At 38.0% G+C, this 17,904-nt stretch overlaps 1 long non-coding RNA gene across 3 annotated transcripts in view; it reads left to right on the plus strand.

Moving 5' to 3' along the window:
- LOC140699000 (uncharacterized) overlaps nt 1-17,904 on the plus strand; it is a 32,201-nt gene that overhangs the window by 5,390 nt on the left and 8,907 nt on the right. Inside the window, exon 3 of one of the 3 annotated variants that reach the window (XR_012077015.1) lies at nt 1,642-2,185. The exons of the other annotated variants lie outside the window; for them this stretch is intronic. This is a non-coding gene — a long non-coding RNA (uncharacterized lncRNA). Of the gene's footprint in view, nt 1-1,641; nt 2,186-17,904 lie in introns of those variants that run through there. 3 annotated transcript variants of the gene reach the window in all.

Below are 17,904 nucleotides of genomic sequence, written 5' to 3' on the forward strand. Positions count from 1 at the left end.
GAAAGATTTATGAAAGATACTGTTAATCACTATAAACATTCTGTTTCTACTAACTATAACAGACTTTTAGTCTCTCAATTAAGAGAAATGCCAACACACCTCTGCAAATAAATTTTTTCATACTAGTTGCTGCATTTGTAAAAAGGTGGGTCAGTCAGAAACAAAATCAATGCTATGGAAAGTTATTTATAGACAAATGTAATGAATAAATTAAACTCCAAATTAGTGTAACCCTAATAATGAGCTCTATTTCTCTTCCAAATCTCAATTTATTACTATTTTGTAACAGACTTGCTGCATATATAACTCACTGATGCCTTAGTGTTGTTTTTCTGTGGAAAAGAACCTGTTTTTTTTTTTTTGATGGACTAGAGGTTAACCAAATTTTATAGCTTAGTTAAACTATTTTTTGCAGATGTCCAGAATTATGCCATTACTATAAATTACCTTAAAATTATATGTACATAAAGATTGGCCATTTAACGAATGTATTATTCTTTGTTAAGATTATAGGTGGGCTTATATCCCACACTAAAGTGCTCATAAATAATATAGTGACTTCTAAGTCAGGTTAATATGAAAAGCAGTGTTTTGTGGTGCATCTTAAATACCGGCGTTCTTAGGGCTCTGGTTTAAAAAAAAAAAAAAAAGTCATGTAGCAGTAGTTTATCCCTCCTCCCCACCCCCAATTCATCTGACTAAGTTTTGTGGGGCTTTTTCTTCTCGTGAAAATTATTCTGTCACATCGTGCGCGTGTATCTGTCACTGGAGCTGAATTGCATGTGAATTATACCTTGAATAGATCCCCCAAATCGGAGAAGTGAAAACGTTCCCCTTCTGAATATTTCAGACTTGTATGAGTTCTCTAATATTTTTGTCTTTGTGCAAGGCCGCTTGTGAGGCGGCCCGGAGCCTTGAATGCTGACAGCCTCCATTAGCATTAATGCTGTTCCCTTATCTCCGCTCGCTCTGCTCCGCTCCCCCCTCGCTCTTTCTTGTCTGACGGTTCCCTGACACAGTTGACAAGGCTGACACCACCAATCAGCTTCGACTCAGCAAGGTCACTGTTCAGACTTGACTCGTGATTGGCTGCTGCGCTTCAGCGTGTTATTACTGTCTGATTTGATCGGAGGCAGGGGGTGGTCTCCAATCAAACAGAGAAAAGGTCCTAGAGAAGGTAATTAAATCCTGTCAGAGGCAATTATCGGTTCCAGGGCCATGACTCTGGCCCTGAATGCAGATGATCTGAAACTGTATTCTTGTAGAAATTCAAGAGGGCTCCTGGCATGGTTCAGCTAGGCATAAAGGAAGCAGCAGGCTTTCTGCAAACAATGCAGCTCTGTATTTTGAACCTTTCTGCCTTTTTTCCCCCTTTACCCGAGGACTTCTGTTTTCACTGATCAAAAATATTCCTTTTCAGGTCACATTCTAATTAATTTAATAGACAAGGTTTTCCTTTCTTGTACATAAATAATGACAAGTTTTACCAAAGAACTTCTGCCCCCAACACGGGATGTAGCAAACAGCTTTTATCAAGGCAAAGCAAAGCATTTAATGGAAGGACACTAGCCTGTAGTTCGGACCAAGGCAGGAAAAGGAATTCAAAGCCTCTAACGTGGATCCTGCCTTGTCTGTTTATAGCTTACCATGCTCATGACGGAGTTTGCTGCTGGGACACATCTTGAAGTTTCTCCAAGGTAGTCTAGTGATGACAGTGTGCATTTCATGACTGCAGCAGGGCTCACCATGTGAGGAAAATGCCTCTCTCTACCCTTCAAAACAATATTTAGGAGAGTTAGATTTTTAAACTGAGCCTGGAAAATAACAAGAAGAAAGAAAGAGATGTTGCGTTTTTAATGGAGAAGAGGAAGCGAAGACAAAATCCACAGATGCACTTCTGCTCATAGATGGAAGACTTTCGTTTTGTTTCCTGGGTAATTTCTCTTCAATTGCTATTAAATAAGCTTTGCAGTAAGATTTTTGCCCAAAGAAACCCGGCACTAAAACATAAACCTCTCTCCAGTTCCTGAATAGTATTAATTGTTCTCAGTAGTATTAGCCGGTTTAGCATGAAAAATATTTGATGGTACGAAGGTACATCATAAAGTGTCTACATGCTCACACTACCGACTCTAACAGACTTTATGAAATACTACATTCAATAAATGTCAGCCTGCCAAATGGATAGCTTTGATTTCAACCTTTGTGTTTTGTGAGCATGGGTATTACTTTTTCAAGAATAAGATGTTCAAAACACCATTAAAACAATTTCTGTATTGTTGCTGATGAAACAGTTTAACCACCAGGGTTTCTCCCGAGGGAACAGTTAACTTTCCTCTAATCTTGGTTGTTTTCTTTGTTTCTGAAACACCATATTCCTTAATATGCCTGACTTTATTTGTTTTGTGGAAACATAAACAGATGCTTTAAGCAAAACATCATTTAAAAAAAAAAGTAGTCCCTGCTACTAGTCCATTAATCAGGCTGAGGTATCAAGCTGGGGAAGAAATTGGTGGGAGAAGACGTTAATAATAATGAAAACTGCTTTGGACACTGGTCGGCTGAGTCAAAAAAACAAAAAACAAAAACTCAAGTCCAAATCTGCACACATGACTGTGAAAATGATGTTTAATTCATCCCATATTGTGTTTTTGGAACATCAAAGGCTTCATCAACATCCCTAATAAAGATAAAATAGATATGTAGACGGAAAAGAACTGGTGACGAATCTGGCAGCGTGTTTTGGATCCTAAGTCTCCTGCTATTAGGGAACTATCTCACTTTCCCTCCATCTGAGTGACAACTGTTTCATTTCTGAGGTAGAGTGCTCATTTTTCTTTGACCAACCACTGTATATTATTGTGTAGAAAGACTGTTTTGTTTTGTTTTGTATTGAAGTGGTAGCTGGTTTACTGAAGACACCTCTTCTGAAAGAAATCTTTATCTGTGAAGAATAGAAACAGCTTTTGTAAATCAAATACAAGGGAAAACATTTGAAATGTTTTCCCCTAGTCATTAAGATCAGTGCTCCTAAAAGAGGGGGGAAAAAAAGAAAAAAGGGGGGGAAAAAACTGGCTCCCATGTGTCTCATTTACTGGAGTCCTGTGTACTCAAGGAATCTTTATCCTTTCTGTTCTAAATGCTTCTTTCAAGCTCCCTCACATGATTGGGAGCTACTTAAGGGCAGGGTTGGTGTCTTATTCCCTCCGGTGTATCTAGAAAGCCAATAAATGGAAGATCATTTAATTCCACAGACCTTTATAAGACCCTCATATGGGCTTGTGTGAGATGGGACCACTCCCAAGTTGAGATCCTGGAAATCATCAATAACTAGACAGTAACATTATTTAATCAGACATTTAACTAAAACGTCCTTTTGGGGAGTGGACCCTGATCTAATGGCTTTTAGCTGTGTCAGAGTGTTTAAGTTGTGCTTCAGATAAAGCTTCTTCATGCTGTTACTGAAGTCTGCGACCATTTAAGCACCAGCCACTAGAACTGCCTTCATGCAAACTATCGGAAGTCATTAGACTTAAGAAGGTGGTCTTTCTGCACAATGTGTCTTTAAAAGGTTTATAGACAGATCTCTCCAGGGGACGTTATGTTGTGTTCAATATGAAAATGCATTTTAAGATTTACAATGATGATGCAAAACACAGAAAATAATTCACATTTAATCTCCTTATGTTCAGTTGCTTCGGTCAGTATTATTGGATTGGAAAAGAGAAGATTTGCCTTTGTTTTTTTTTACTTTTTTTAATTGAAGTATATTCAGTTTACAATGTTGTGTTAATTTCTGGTGTACAGCAAGGATATGCCTTTTAATTGGTCTTTTCCAGATTTCTGGTGAGATTCACACCACCATTGATGGCAGGGGTACACAGCGCAGACAAAGCCCACTGAGGTACCTCTTCAGGATGGTGCATATGGGAACAATAATTTATGAACAGTAATAGGAGCTGGGTATGCAATTCCCTGCCCAACACCAGAATAAGTGTACCCCACTGATTACTGAGTGCACTGAACATACTTGAGTAAGTAAGATAAAAGTCATCTGCTGTTCACCTCATTTGTAAGTTGGAATTCTTCAAAAGCAATTAAAAAAAAGAATGACATGAAAACCACGATTAAGCAATATGTACTAAGGACTATATATTTTTAAAAGGGGGGTTGGCAGTGAAAAATGAGCTGGACCTTGCCACATAGGGGATGAAAAAATTAACTTTCACTGTTCCTGTGATGTTGCTGCAAATTTGCTGTGTCGTGAGCTGCATTTCACCCCTCAAGGGATCTGGAAACTTATCAGATTTTATTAATTTATTGGCTCTGCGCTGAGGTGTATTGTAAACCAATTTTAAGTACTTCATTTTGCTATTTATTCACTGCTTACTAAAAGAAGCAGCCTTTCCTACAAACCCTGAGGGTTTCCATAATCAGTTACATTATAGCTTTCCTCAACCGAAGGATATGAAATCTAAATACATTTAAATATTTTATTTGATGTTTTTTAATGGGTGTCACCTTCATTCCTGATTTGCAAAATTAGGGACCTATGCTTTCAGCGTTGGCGTTAGGGTCGGGGATTGAGGGTGTGATTGAAGGAGTATCTCGTCTTCCTATTTATAGTAGGTGGCAGTTTTACCCTCCATCTTCCAGAGACAAAGATCTGCAAATGTGGGTGGTGGAGGAGAAATGCTTATTGTAGAATGAGTGTGCAATTGACTGGCAGGGTCAGAGAATGGTGGCAGGGACAGGAGAGATGCGGTTTGGCACAAGGAGATCTGAAGATTAGGAAACTGGAATGAAGAAAAGATGGGAGTGATGCTGGGACTGTTGGGAGAGAGGTGGGGCAGGGGTAGGGGTGGGGGTGGAGAGGAGGGAAAAAATCTCTTGGGTAGATGCAAGTGGGGAAGGGCACCCAATTAGAAGTCACAGGACTTGGTGGTTCTAGATCGGGTTCTATTAGCTGCCAGGGATAACAGCTGTGATGGGCTTCCTTCCCTCACCCCAGGGTTGCCAGCTAAAATACAGGGTGCTTAGTTAAGTATGAATATCAGACAAATAATGAATAATGATGTAGTAAACATATGTCCCAACTGTTGCGTGAAACATACTTGTATTAAAAATAATTCCATATTTATGTGAGATTCTAATTTTATTGGACATCCTCTATTTTCTTTGCCAACTCTACCCACCCGACCCACAGCAATGCCTGGAGCTTAGTGCAGGCAAATGTACAAGTTCTCCAAACATGGGGGCCAGTGGCATTGCCAGTATGACAATTGTCCTGTGGTCAAATTTCTACTAAAATCCTTGAGGGTAGTTTGTTTCTTGCCTCTTACCCGCTGTCAACTGTAGATACCACTGTATTTTCTCTTTCATGTCCTCGTACCTGAACTTCTCTGTCTATCTACTGCCCTCAATTAATCATTCCCTTCCTCTCCTTCTCTTAACTCTTTTCACAGCGTCTCCGGGGGTCCACAGCGCATTATTTGACAAAGTCCCCTTTATCTAAATGTGTGAGTCTTCCCATCTCTTACTGGAAACCCTATTCTTCCTTGAGGACCCTGCTTCCTTTGTAGCTGTCTTGAGTGGAGGCCACTCTTTGTGAGTCACTCCAAGAACTATGGAGCATGGAAAAGTGGTGGTGGGGCATTCTCATTGTAACGTCCAAATCCCATGAGAGCACATTGCCTCTGTCTTTACCATACTCTTCCCTTCTTTGCTGGCAACTCGTCATCTTCTATTCTTTCTCCACAGGTAACAAAGAGCCTTGGTTCTACTGGCTCTTTATATGTGTATGTATATGTAAACTTCTGTCATCACCCATGAAGCTATCAGCATCCACACACAATGTCTGCAAACATCCTCTTTTGTGCACTGCTGTTTGTCACAAACGGCCTCAAAGTGTTTGCAGCTCCTGTCATCAAGAGGTGGGGGTCCATTCGCCCGTTTTTTAGATCTGGACTGGCCTTGCGACTACTTTGGCCAGTTGAATGAGCCAGAAAGGACATCAAGCTACTGCTGAGGGGAGATTTTAAGAAGTCTTGCAGCTTCCTCTCTGTCTCTGTGTCTTTCAGAACTTCTACCCTGTGAACAGACTGGGTAGAGCTGATTGGAGACAGAGACCACATGGAGCAGAAAGACACACACCAGCTGAGATTCAGCTTCTACATGAGTGAGGGAGGCCATTTGAGACCCTCCATCCCCCAGCAGAGCTGCAACCCACTTCAAAGGCCACTGTTTCCACCTAGACCAGAAGAGCTGCCCCTGGTCTTTTTGGCTGCCCCAGTCATCTCAGCCAACTCATAGACCATGAGCTAAATAATATTTGTGGCTTTTAGCTACTAAGTTGTGGGGTACTTGGATCATTTTTTCCTTTTCATACATGAATTCTATAATTACCCTTGAGAATTTCAGTGTCCTCATAGAGGTTTTACAGATATCTTTTCCTTACATGATTTGGCTTCTTCATCTGTGAAGAATTTCACCTTCATCCTGAAAAAAATACAGCTAACATTAATGTTTCAGATATGGTGAAAGAGGCAGAAAGTGACATAAGGGAATAAGAACAAGACTCAAGGTTGTGATCTAAAAAGTTGGACTATTTTTTTGAATTGACAGCAAAACTGGTGATGGGCAAGTGGGAAACCTTCTGTTAAAAGATAGCCAAGTCTAGACAATTTAATCAAACTCTTCTGTCTAAAAAATCTTCCCTCAATCTTCCGTGGGCCATACTTTCCCAAATAAATACCCAAGCAAAAAAATTTGAACAATTGCAGTCAAGGTTTGGTTCAAATGGGTTGTAATTAAAGAGTGTCTGTAATTAAGGGGTCTCAATCTAACAATTGTGTGATAACAATGAATTTTTTTTATTGTTAAATAATTGACACCTTGAGGTCTGAAGACAAGAGATGCTGACAGATATATTTCAGTGCTTTCCAGGGAAGAGATGGGAGTGATAACCCCCCAGTGGCAGTAGAGGTATAAAGAAGGAAATACTATGGGGATGATGGCAGTGTGGAGGTAAATTTTGTGAACTGGCAAAATTGATGAAGAATAAGCATCAGAAGTGGAGGAAGAGGCTGAAGAGAATAGACTCTACTGGGCACTTCATCAATATTATAAATCAGTAAATTGTTTTCCTCCTTTGTAAAATCAGTGAGTTGGGGCAGCACATTTTTGGCATGCTCACTACCACTTTCCCCTTCCATGGCCAGCCCAGACTCTGATAATCAGTTACAGCCCATCGTCCTGTTCAGCTTGGATGTAGCTTCTAGAATTTCGGTCTCCAATCCAGGAAACTCCATCAGTACAGTAGAGGTAACATCTGAGATGAAAACTTGTTCCTTTACCCTAGAGTAGATTATCTCAAACAACATTTGGAGTTTAAAAATTCATCATGCTTAGCATGGGAAAATATCAACGCTTCTCTCCATCTCCGCTTTAGGAGATGGTACAAATGGTGGCATCTCATAACCCGGCCACTCACATCAGATTACTTCAAGTTCCAGAAAACAAGTCGATATAGATATTTGTTCTCTTTAATCTATTTTTCAAAATTCTGAACATAGAAAACCAAAAAAGACATTTAAATTTAATGTTATCAAGATGAAGGGGAAATTGATTTTTGACATGCCTAACCACCACATTACCAGATACATAGATTTCAAGGAACCGACATTCAATTTCATGAGCTTTTTTCCCTCTCCCATATATGTCATATTGTAAATCCATTTTGAAGTTACAATGATAGTTTTTAAAAATTTATTGTTTCATTGTACTTCTTCTACAGCAGAACCCAAATCTAGCCTTGAAAACAGAAGTCTCTTCAGAACACAAAAATCAACCCTTCTTTCAAAGAGAATCTCCATCTTTCCTCTTTGTTCTGACAAAAAGGGACACTTTCCAAATTATGCATTGTGTTAGAAAATTTAGAGCGGGGTGACACCCTTTTCTTTAAAAAAAAAAGCTTATTAACCTATCTTGAGTAATCTTACCCTCTACCTATGACACCAAAGGTTGCATAAATGTAGGCTAAATGTGTGTTTTGAATTTTGTTCCACCGAACAATCTCAAAAAGGGCCAATATTGAATATATGTTAAATATATAGTCGAATTATAAGAAAAATCTGTCTTCTGACACTCACATTTTTGGGGGGGCGCATTTCAAACTTTAAAAAATTTGTTTTTTTCTCTTCACAAATATCAATGCTTAACGTGGAAAACTTAGAAAACAGAAAGGAAAAAAATGAGATATTTCTTCCACCCCAAAGTTGCCATGCTTATCACACTTTTATTTCCTTTCTTTCTTTCTCCCTCCTTCCCTTTCACCTGTCTTCCCTCCCTCCCTTTCTTTCTTTTTTCCTTCCTTTCTTCCCTCCATCTCTCAGGCATCATGAAGCATCTATTGTTTTTACTGGCTCTGTTTTACCTTCAGCAACAAACTATGAAAATGTTTCCACATAAATGCACATTCCTTCTCAGTAATTTTTACTGAGGTAAGTCTTACAATGTGCTGTACAATTGGATGGGTTTTACAAATGCAGACAACCATGTGACCAACACAATCCAGATGTAGAACTATTCCCCCTTCCAGTCAATTCTTAACACTAACTCAAAGATAACTAATGCTTAGTTTTGCCTGTTCTTAAACGTATGGAAATGGAATCATACAATATGTAGTCTTTTAGATTTGGCATATTTTGCTCAACATAATACTTTCATAATTTGTTCATGTTGCCACACAGAATTCCATCTTTTTTTTTTTTAATCACTGAATGGAAGGAATTTCATTGTGTGAATATACCACACTTTGGTTAGGTTATCCATTCTCCACTTAATGAACATTTGAGTTACTTCCAGTTGCTTTTTTTTGTATTTTGAGTACAGCTACTGGAAAGATCCTTGTACAAGTCTTTTTTGAACCTATAAATGATTTTCAGTAGCTGCATAATATATTATTGAATCTGCATGCTATCTACACAACTCCTATTTAACTCAACCCCTATTGCTGGTCAGTAAATTATTTCCTGCTTTCACAATCATAAAGAATGCAACAGTGTAAACCTTTGTGAGTTTTTGTATGTGTGTGTGTGTCCCTTTATTATGGTCAATATACATAACATAAAATTTATCACTTAATCATTTAAATGTATAGTTCAGTAGCCTTCAGTATATCCACATCGTTGTGCAACCATCACCACAATATATCTCCAAAGATTTCTCATCATCCCAAACTGGAAACTCTACACTCATTAAACAGTAACTCCCTCCCCCAGCACCTAGTATCCACTATTCTACTTTTTACGACTTTCGCTATTCTAAGTACCTCTTGCATCACACTTTGATTGAATATTTGTTCTTTTGTGTCTGTCTTATTTCACTCTTAGTGTATATCTTCTGGTTCATCCAAGTTATAGCATGTTCTCAGAATCTAACTCCTTTTCAAAGCTGAATATTGTTCTATTGCATGTATGTACCATATTCTGTTTGTCCATTCATTTGTTGATGAATGTTTGAGTCGTTTCCCCTTTCTAGCTATTGTGAATCATGCTCTGAACATTGGGGTACAAATAGCTGTTCCAACTCTTTGCTTTCAATTCTCCTATGTATGACTGGAAATGGAATTTCTGGATCATACAGTAAGTCTATGTTTAGTTTTCTGAGGAACTTCTATACTGTTTGCCACAGTGGCTGCACCATTTTGCTTTTTCACTCTGTGGAGTGCACAAGGACTTCTCTTTCTCCACAGCCTTGCCAACACCTATTACTCTTACTGTTTTCTGCTTGTTTTGTGTTAATAGCCATCCTAAAGGGTGTGAAGCAGTAGCTCACTGTGGTTCTGACTTTGTGGGGTTTTGTACATAACTTTGAGCATATCCCTGATTATGTGTTTAGGTGAAGTTGCTAAAAACATAATTCCTGTGTACAAGGTTATATCCTTCTCAAGTCTCCTAACATGCAGTCATATTTCACTCCAGAAACGTTCTGCCGACTTATTCTATCAGCAGTGATATGAATCCTTTTTAATTTGGTTTTTTATTTCCTTTTAGACAAGTCTAAGTGATTCTAAATCCTTCACTTGATGGTTTCCAACATCTGGATATTTTGCCTGTATTGTGGCAATTATTCAGTTGTTTAGAAATGTTTCATATTTTGCATACTGGTGATCGCCGATGGTTGTGATGATGGCCAGTAATTAATGATTATCCATAAATAACTTGAAGTCATGTATCAATTAACTATTTTTCCTCCGTATTTTGCAGATGGTGCCTTTCTTGCTCTTCTTGTCCTCTATACAATGCTTTATCTTCTTAAGGAATCTTGAGAAATAATAGCAACAATAATTATTCCTTGAATTTGCAAAGATCTTTAACTATTTAAACTCTTCTACACACATTAACTTCTTAGACTGTCATGACAACCCTTCCAGGTAGGTAGGTCAGAAATGTACTCTTTTATTCATTATTATACATGAAGAGACCGTGAGTGGCCAGCCAGCCAGTGAGTGGCATGGGCAGGCTAGAGACTGAATGTTTTAATTCCTATTAAAGCTCTTTCTCAGACACTTCAAAACCTTTCATAAAGATACAAAAAAGAGTCAGTCTTTAAGAAAAAAAACTCCACATGTATAACATTGAATGTAAAAAAGTGAACTCAAGAAAAATACCATATGAGATCGCTCATATGTGGAATCTAAAAAACAAAAACAAACAAACAAACAAAAACAAAGCATAAATACAGGACAGAAATAGACTCATGGACAGAGAATACAGACTTGTGGTTACCAGGAGGGTAGAGGGTGGGAAGGGATAGACTGGGATTTCAAAATTGTAGAATAGATAAACAAGATTACACTGTATAGCACAGGGAAATATACACAAAATGTTATGATAAATCACAGAGAAAAAAATGTGACAGTGAGTGTGTATATGTCCATGAATGACTGAAAAATTGTGCTGAACACTGGAATTTGACACAACATTGTAAAATGATTATAAATCAATAAAAAATGTTAAAAAAAGTGAACTCAAATAGAATTTGCCACTTTGTCAGGCTCAACACATTTAATTTTGATGTGATTCCAGGATCTAATGAGGATAGGCTTATAATTTCATCATTACACTGAAAATAGACATTTCAAAGCAAGCACAGTGGACAAATTAACTCATCGTGGACAGATGATAGTTATTATTTTCAATTACTTCATGAGTTCTTTTCTCAAAAATATTGTACAGTCGCAACTGCCTAATGTTAATTGATGTCCAGTAAGACATTTGACCTCTAGGAGAGAAAAAAAAAATCTCTGTAATGCTTTCTTAGTCATGAAAAACTTACTAATATGAAAGACGTCATGCTTTTAAAAATTTAACTAGGAGGTAAAAAAATAGAATCTCAATTTTAAAATTTACATTATAGCAATATGAAGAAGAGAGAAGAATTTTTCAGACTTCGAGTAGAGCTGCTTTCTGTAGAAATGACATTCTTGCCCAGGTGACTGCTGATTCAGTTTTGGCTTTAGGCTTAGAAGCCCTGCAAGATAAAGAAATTTCTAGCTCATTACTGTCAAAGATATTAAGCCAGTCTTTTTTTCCTTCCTGTTTTATTGAGATATATTTGACATACAGCACTGTGTAAGTGCAAAGTGTACAACACAATGACCTGACTTACATTCATCATGAAATGATTATCACAGTAAGTTTAGTGTACATCCATTCTCTCATACAGATACGAAATTAAAGAAATAGAAAGAAAATTTATTCCTTGTGATGAGAACTTTTCAGAATTATTCTCTTAACAACTTTCATATATAACATCGAGGAGTGTTGATTGTATTCATCATGTTGTACATTTCATACTGAGTATTTGTTCTGTTATAACTGGAAGGTTGTACCTTTTGACCACCTTTATCCAGTTCCTTCTTCCCCCTGCCCTCTCCTCTGGTAACTGCAAATCTGATCTCTTCTATGAGTTTGCTTGTTTGCTTTTGATATATAGTTGACCTTCAACACTATGTTAGTTCCTGTTACACAACATAGTGATTTGTTATTTCTGTACATTTTAAAATGATCACCACGATAAGTTTAGTTACCATCTGTCACCATACAAAAGTATTACATAATTATTGACTACATTCCCCACACCGTACATTTCATACCTGTGACTCATTTATTTTGCAACTGGATGTTTATACTTCTTAATCTCCCTCACCCACTTCTCTCTTTCCAACATACCATGTCCCTCTAGCAACTACTTATTTGTTCTATGAATATATTTCTGTTTTGTATGTTCACTCATTTGCTTTGTTTTTTTAGATTCCATACATAAGTAAAATCATACAGTATTTATCTTTCTCTGTTGGACTCATTTCACTTAGCATAATACCCTCTAGGTTCATCCATGTTGTCACAAATGGCAAGATTGCACTCTTTTTTATGGCCAAGTAATATTCCTTTCGCTATATATACATCATATCTTTATTCATTCATCTGTTGATGGGTACATAGGTTGCTTCCATATCTTGGCTATTGTAAATAATGCTGCAATGAACATAGAGGTTCATATATATTTTCCAATGAGTGCCTTCATTTTCTTCAGATACAAGAATTGTTTACATCATGCACAAAAATAAACTCAAAATGGATTTAAGACTTCAATGTAAGATCTGAAATCATAAAACTTCTAGGAAAAAAACAGGCAGTTCACTCTTTGACATTGGTCTTAGTAATATATTTTTGGATATGTCTCCTCAGGCAAGGGAAATGAAAGAAAACATAAACAAATGGCACTACAGCAAACTAAAAAAGCTTTTTCACAGTGAAGGAAACTATCAACAAAACAAAAAAGGCCCCCCTACTGAATGTGAGATGTTTGCAAACAATATATTTAATAAGGGGTTAGTATCAAAAATATACAAAGACCTAATACAACTCAACATCAAAAAACAAACAACCAGATTTAAAAAAAAATGGGCAGAGGATCTGAACAGACATTTTTCCAAAGAAGACATACAGATGAGCAGCAGTCACAGGAAAAGATGCTCAACATCACTAATCACCATGGAAATGCAATCAAAACCACAATGAGATATCATCTCACACTTCTTAGAATGGCTATTATCAAAAAGACAACAAATAACAAGTGTTTACAAGGTTGTGCAGAAAAGAGACCCCTTGTGCACTGTTGGTAGAAATGTAAATTTGTGCAGCCACTATGGAAAACAACATGGCGATTTCTCAAAAAATTAAAAATAGAACTGCTATACAATCCAGCAATTCCATATTAATTTATTCTTTAAAGAGAAGTCTTTATGAAATACCAGTATATGAACTAGAGAAGCATGGAGCAACCATCGTTAAAACAGGGGTGAGAGGAAGCTGAATCCCTAAGCACAACAAGATTTATTCACATTCATTCATTCATTCATTATTGAGCATCTGCTGTGCTTACTGATGGGGACAAAGAGAAACAAGGTCCCTTGCCCTCATGGAGCTCATGGTTCGGTACAAGAGATATGTTAATCAGGTGATCATGCGGTCAAGTGTAAAACTTCAAGTCTGACTATAATGTATAGAAGATGTACCCTGGGCTACAATAAATAATAATGGCAGTCAGGATCTAGTTGAAGAGGTTAGGGAAGTCTTCTCGAAGGAGGTGGTCTAGAGAGTGAATCTGAAAGATGTATAGAAATTTACTTAGAGGAAAATTAAGAGCATGCTAGGAAGAGGAAGAATTATGTGCAAAGTTCTGTGCCCAGAGTTGGTTCAGAGAAACTGAAAAATAACAAAGTATTCCTGGATCAGGGACAAGAGAGGGATATATAGAATGGGATGAGGCTAGAGGAAGAGGTAATTAGCCAGACCAGGTAGGGGATAGCTGGCTGTGTTAAGGAATTTTTTGTCATAAGAACAATGGGATGCTACCTGGAAAAAACATGAAGATGAGAGAAAGATAATGAATTTGATTTCATACCCATGTGTTTGAAGCGCTTTGAGAATGCCAGGAGATGACGTCAAGTAGGAAGTTACATATGGAGCTTTGGAAGTGGTATAAATGTACACATCAACTGTATGATGGTTGTAATAGAGTTCATGAAAAGGGATAAGGTCAGTTGGAGGAAATTAGAATGAGAAAAAGAAGATGCCTAGGACAAAGCCTGGAGAAACTCTATCATTTAAGGGCCAGGTAGAGTAGTGGTTAGAGTGTGTGACATCAAGAAATATGGTGTGATGGAAGCCAGGAGTCTTGGTTTTTGATGGCTGCAGCAACAGCAGTGCCAGGGTGGCTTAAAACAACAGAAGTGTATTCTCTCATGGTTCTGGAGACCAGAAGTCTGAAATCAAGGTGTTGGCAGGGTTGGTTCCTTCTTAGGGGCTCAGAGAGAATCTGTTCATGCCTGAGTCTTAGCTGGTGGTATTGCTGACAATCCTTGGTGTCCCTTGGCTTGTAGATGCATCATCTCTAGCTCTGTTGTCACGTGGAGTTCTCCCCTATGTGTCTGCATCTCTGTCTCTCTTCTCTTCTTACTGGATTAAGGGCCCCCTCTACTCCAGTAGACCTTGTCTTAACTAATTTACATCTGCAACAACCCATTTTCAAATAAATCACATTTCAACTTTTGGAGTATACACAAACTTTAGGGGGACACTATCCAACCCAGTATACCAGGGGAAAAGATAAGTTCCCAAAGGAAGCAATGTTAGCAGTATCTGAGGCTGCAGAGAGGTCCAGAGAATGATTTCAAACTTGTCCTGGTTTATTGGGAAGCAGAGATCTGCAGAGGAAACTATAGTAGGTTATCCTCAAATCTGAGTGTACAGATTCCCTTCTTGTTTTCAGTCATCCTAGAGTTTTATTGATGATTTGTCCTGGAGAGTCTGTCTTCATCTTTGAGAGATGGCCCGGTTGGTGCCCCTCATGTGGCCCAGGGGTCCTGGCTTTGTGAGAGTACAGATGCCATCTCTGGGATTTCTCTTTTTGGTCTCTGTAACCACTCGATTTCCCTTGGAGATCTTTCCTTTAGTAATAGCCAAGTCCTCTCCTATTTCGAGTGCACCAGGGCTAATGGGATCACTAGCTGAGGTGAAATGGTTGCAGATGGTAATGTGAAGACTAATTTATTTTCTGAGGCTTTTAGGAATTCATGTGCTTTTAATGATATCTTACTATAACCACAAATCCCTCATTTTCATTCTTTAAAGGGAGGGGATATTGCCTGTTATTAACAATAGAGGAAGACAGAATAGGTGGCTAATTGACCCAGCAAGTCTGACACAATTGTGGTGGGGTTATGAAAGCTGGAGAGTTTTACTGTGCTCCATGGACTTTGTCTCATTTTTTATATCGACTTTTTAGACCTCTTTGCAAGCCATTTTCACCTGCCCATCTTTCTTCCTCAATCAAGCATCCATCTGGCGGGCCCCAGAGTGAGGCTAGTTTTCGATCATCCTTTTTTCCGTCAAAAAGCTGATGTAGCCTTGTGTTCCCACCATTGGGATGGCGACTTTTTCTTGGAGAGGGTAAAAATGGGTAGGATTACTTCCTGTCCTCACTCTGCTTTAGGGTCCTATTATCTGCTACTTCTTAAGCCAAAGGGTGGGGATGACATGTTGGCTGTCACTAGACTGGTAGGGAGAAGGAGGAAAACGGGGGTGGGCAGGGAAGGAAAGGTATGTTTTCTTTTAATCTTGACATGAAGGGTGAAAAAAAAAAGTCTTCCATAGCAATAAATCATTAATTTCAGGAGGAAAAAAGTTGATTCTTTCCTTGGTCCTTACTGCCAGCTGGACTTGGTGATACCATGTGTCTATAATTTGCAAAGACCAGAGGCTCTGAGACAGCGTTCAGCAAGACCTGAGCTCTCGTTGGCTGAAAGTTCCTTCTTCTACCACCATCTCTATGGATTTTGGACTCTAGGTTCTGCCTCTGATGAGTTGCAGGTTTACTGTTAGTCTTCCCAGGTCTTGAAGCTTGGATTTCTCTGAGAGGTTTTCACAAGGGTTGCACTTCTGGCTCTTAGAGGCCCCAGTTCATCCAGGGCTCTGGTCTATTTGATGCTCCACCCATCTCAGCCAGGAAAGCCCTAGAGCTCTGGCAGCCGGGACAACAATCCGGTCCTGAGACCCAGAAGGAGATGTTCGTTGTGTCAGAAGGAAGCAGCACACCACCATTCATAACAGGGAAGTCAGGTCCGCCAGGGACTGGATGTCAGGCTCTGACCATGTCTAGTGTTACTTTTGGAAGAAAATTCCATTCTGTATGTTCTACAAACAACACAACAGTGTTTATGTCTAAAATATACATGTAAAAATAGGGCCTGGGGTATACATCAACAATGTGTGATTGTTTTTGCTCTGAGGTGAATCTGGGAGCCAGATGGTAAAGAGAGGAAACAAGGGGGATTTTAGGTTTATCAGTAATGGCTTAGGTCTTTTACATTAAAAAAAATCTGAGGATATGATGATGGAAGATTAGTATTTTAAAAATTCTGATGGTATGTTGTGTTAGTCTCCCTGTTTTTCTACATCAAGCATCGGCATCAAGTTGCCATTTTTATTTTTTCTGTGAACGCCTTCTATGAATTGTCATAATTGCTTCCTATTTTTTCTATTGAGTTGTTTATCTTTTCCATACTTCCCTGAAGTGATTTACATATTCTCATATCAATTCTTGGTTAGTTATGTTCACTGTGAATGTCTTCTCCTTGTGTGTGGTCTATCATTTCCCTTTATTTTGGACATCTTTTGACAGACAGTAAGTGACAGAAGTGATAGTCAGAAGTTGACTTATCAAACTTTTTTGGGGGGTATATTGCCTTAAAAGTCTGTCTTTACATAAAGTTCACAAAGTTGGTTATTTTCATATATTTTCTTCCAATAGACTAAGTTTTACTTTCCATTGTAGGTATCTATTCAATCTGAAATTAAATTAATTTTTTGGCATGGGTAATTTACAGATTTAATTTAATATTTTTCTATATGGAAGTCCAATTGTCTGAAACTATTTAATGATTGGTTACAGGAATGGTATGGATTTTTGTACCCAGAAAAATTGCTGAATTCTCATACATTTTAATAAGCATAGATTTTATTCCATTTTCTTTATAAAACAAGTCCACAGTGTTGCAAATAATGACAATTTCGTGTATCCCTTTCTAAGTCTTATAGATTACATTTCTTTTTCTTTGTTTCTTGTGGTGTCAGAGTCTCTAGTACAATGTTGAATAGTTAGTGAAATAGTGGGTGTCCTTATCTCATTTTTAACATGAACGAGACTGTTTTGAAACTTTCACTATTAAGTAAGAAGTTTGCTATAGGCTTTTGTTAGCTATTCCTTTATCAGGATAAGAAAGTTCCCTTTCATTTCTAGTTTGCTGCAAATCCACTTTTTAAATTATAAATGAAAGGGGCAGAGTTGTTTATTTCTCTCTCATTTAGACATTTTTACCATGTGAACAGTTCCAACTAGTGGCTGAATGCTGTTGCTTGGGGTGGTTTAGGGACCAGGCAACTGCTCTGCCTTTTCTTAGGCCACTGCTCTTATTGTGAGAACAGAACGGAGAGGCATGGAAGAGGATCTTGAGACCCTGGCCCCAAAGTTACTCATGTAGATACCACTCACAGTGCACTGGGGAAAAATCAGTCACAGGGCTACACATAACTGTAAGGGAACCCAGAAACTGTAGTGGACAAGAGTCTTTGCCCAAAAGATTAATTAATGTATTAAAAAAATCTCTGTTTTTAGTTATCTTTAACTAACATTATTGTTTATTTGTGTTATTTTTTTCCTTGGTCCGTTGCTGAAGTGGTTTTTTTTCTCTTTTATTAGTTTATTCTTTCCTTTAAAAACTCAAAATGACATTAGTGCAAAAAACTGGTGGCAAAATCCAAATGAAGTCTGGAG

Source organism: Vicugna pacos, chromosome 10, assembly GCF_048564905.1.
Source record: "Vicugna pacos chromosome 10, VicPac4, whole genome shotgun sequence".
Classification (NCBI taxonomy): domain Eukaryota; kingdom Metazoa; phylum Chordata; class Mammalia; order Artiodactyla; family Camelidae; genus Vicugna; species Vicugna pacos.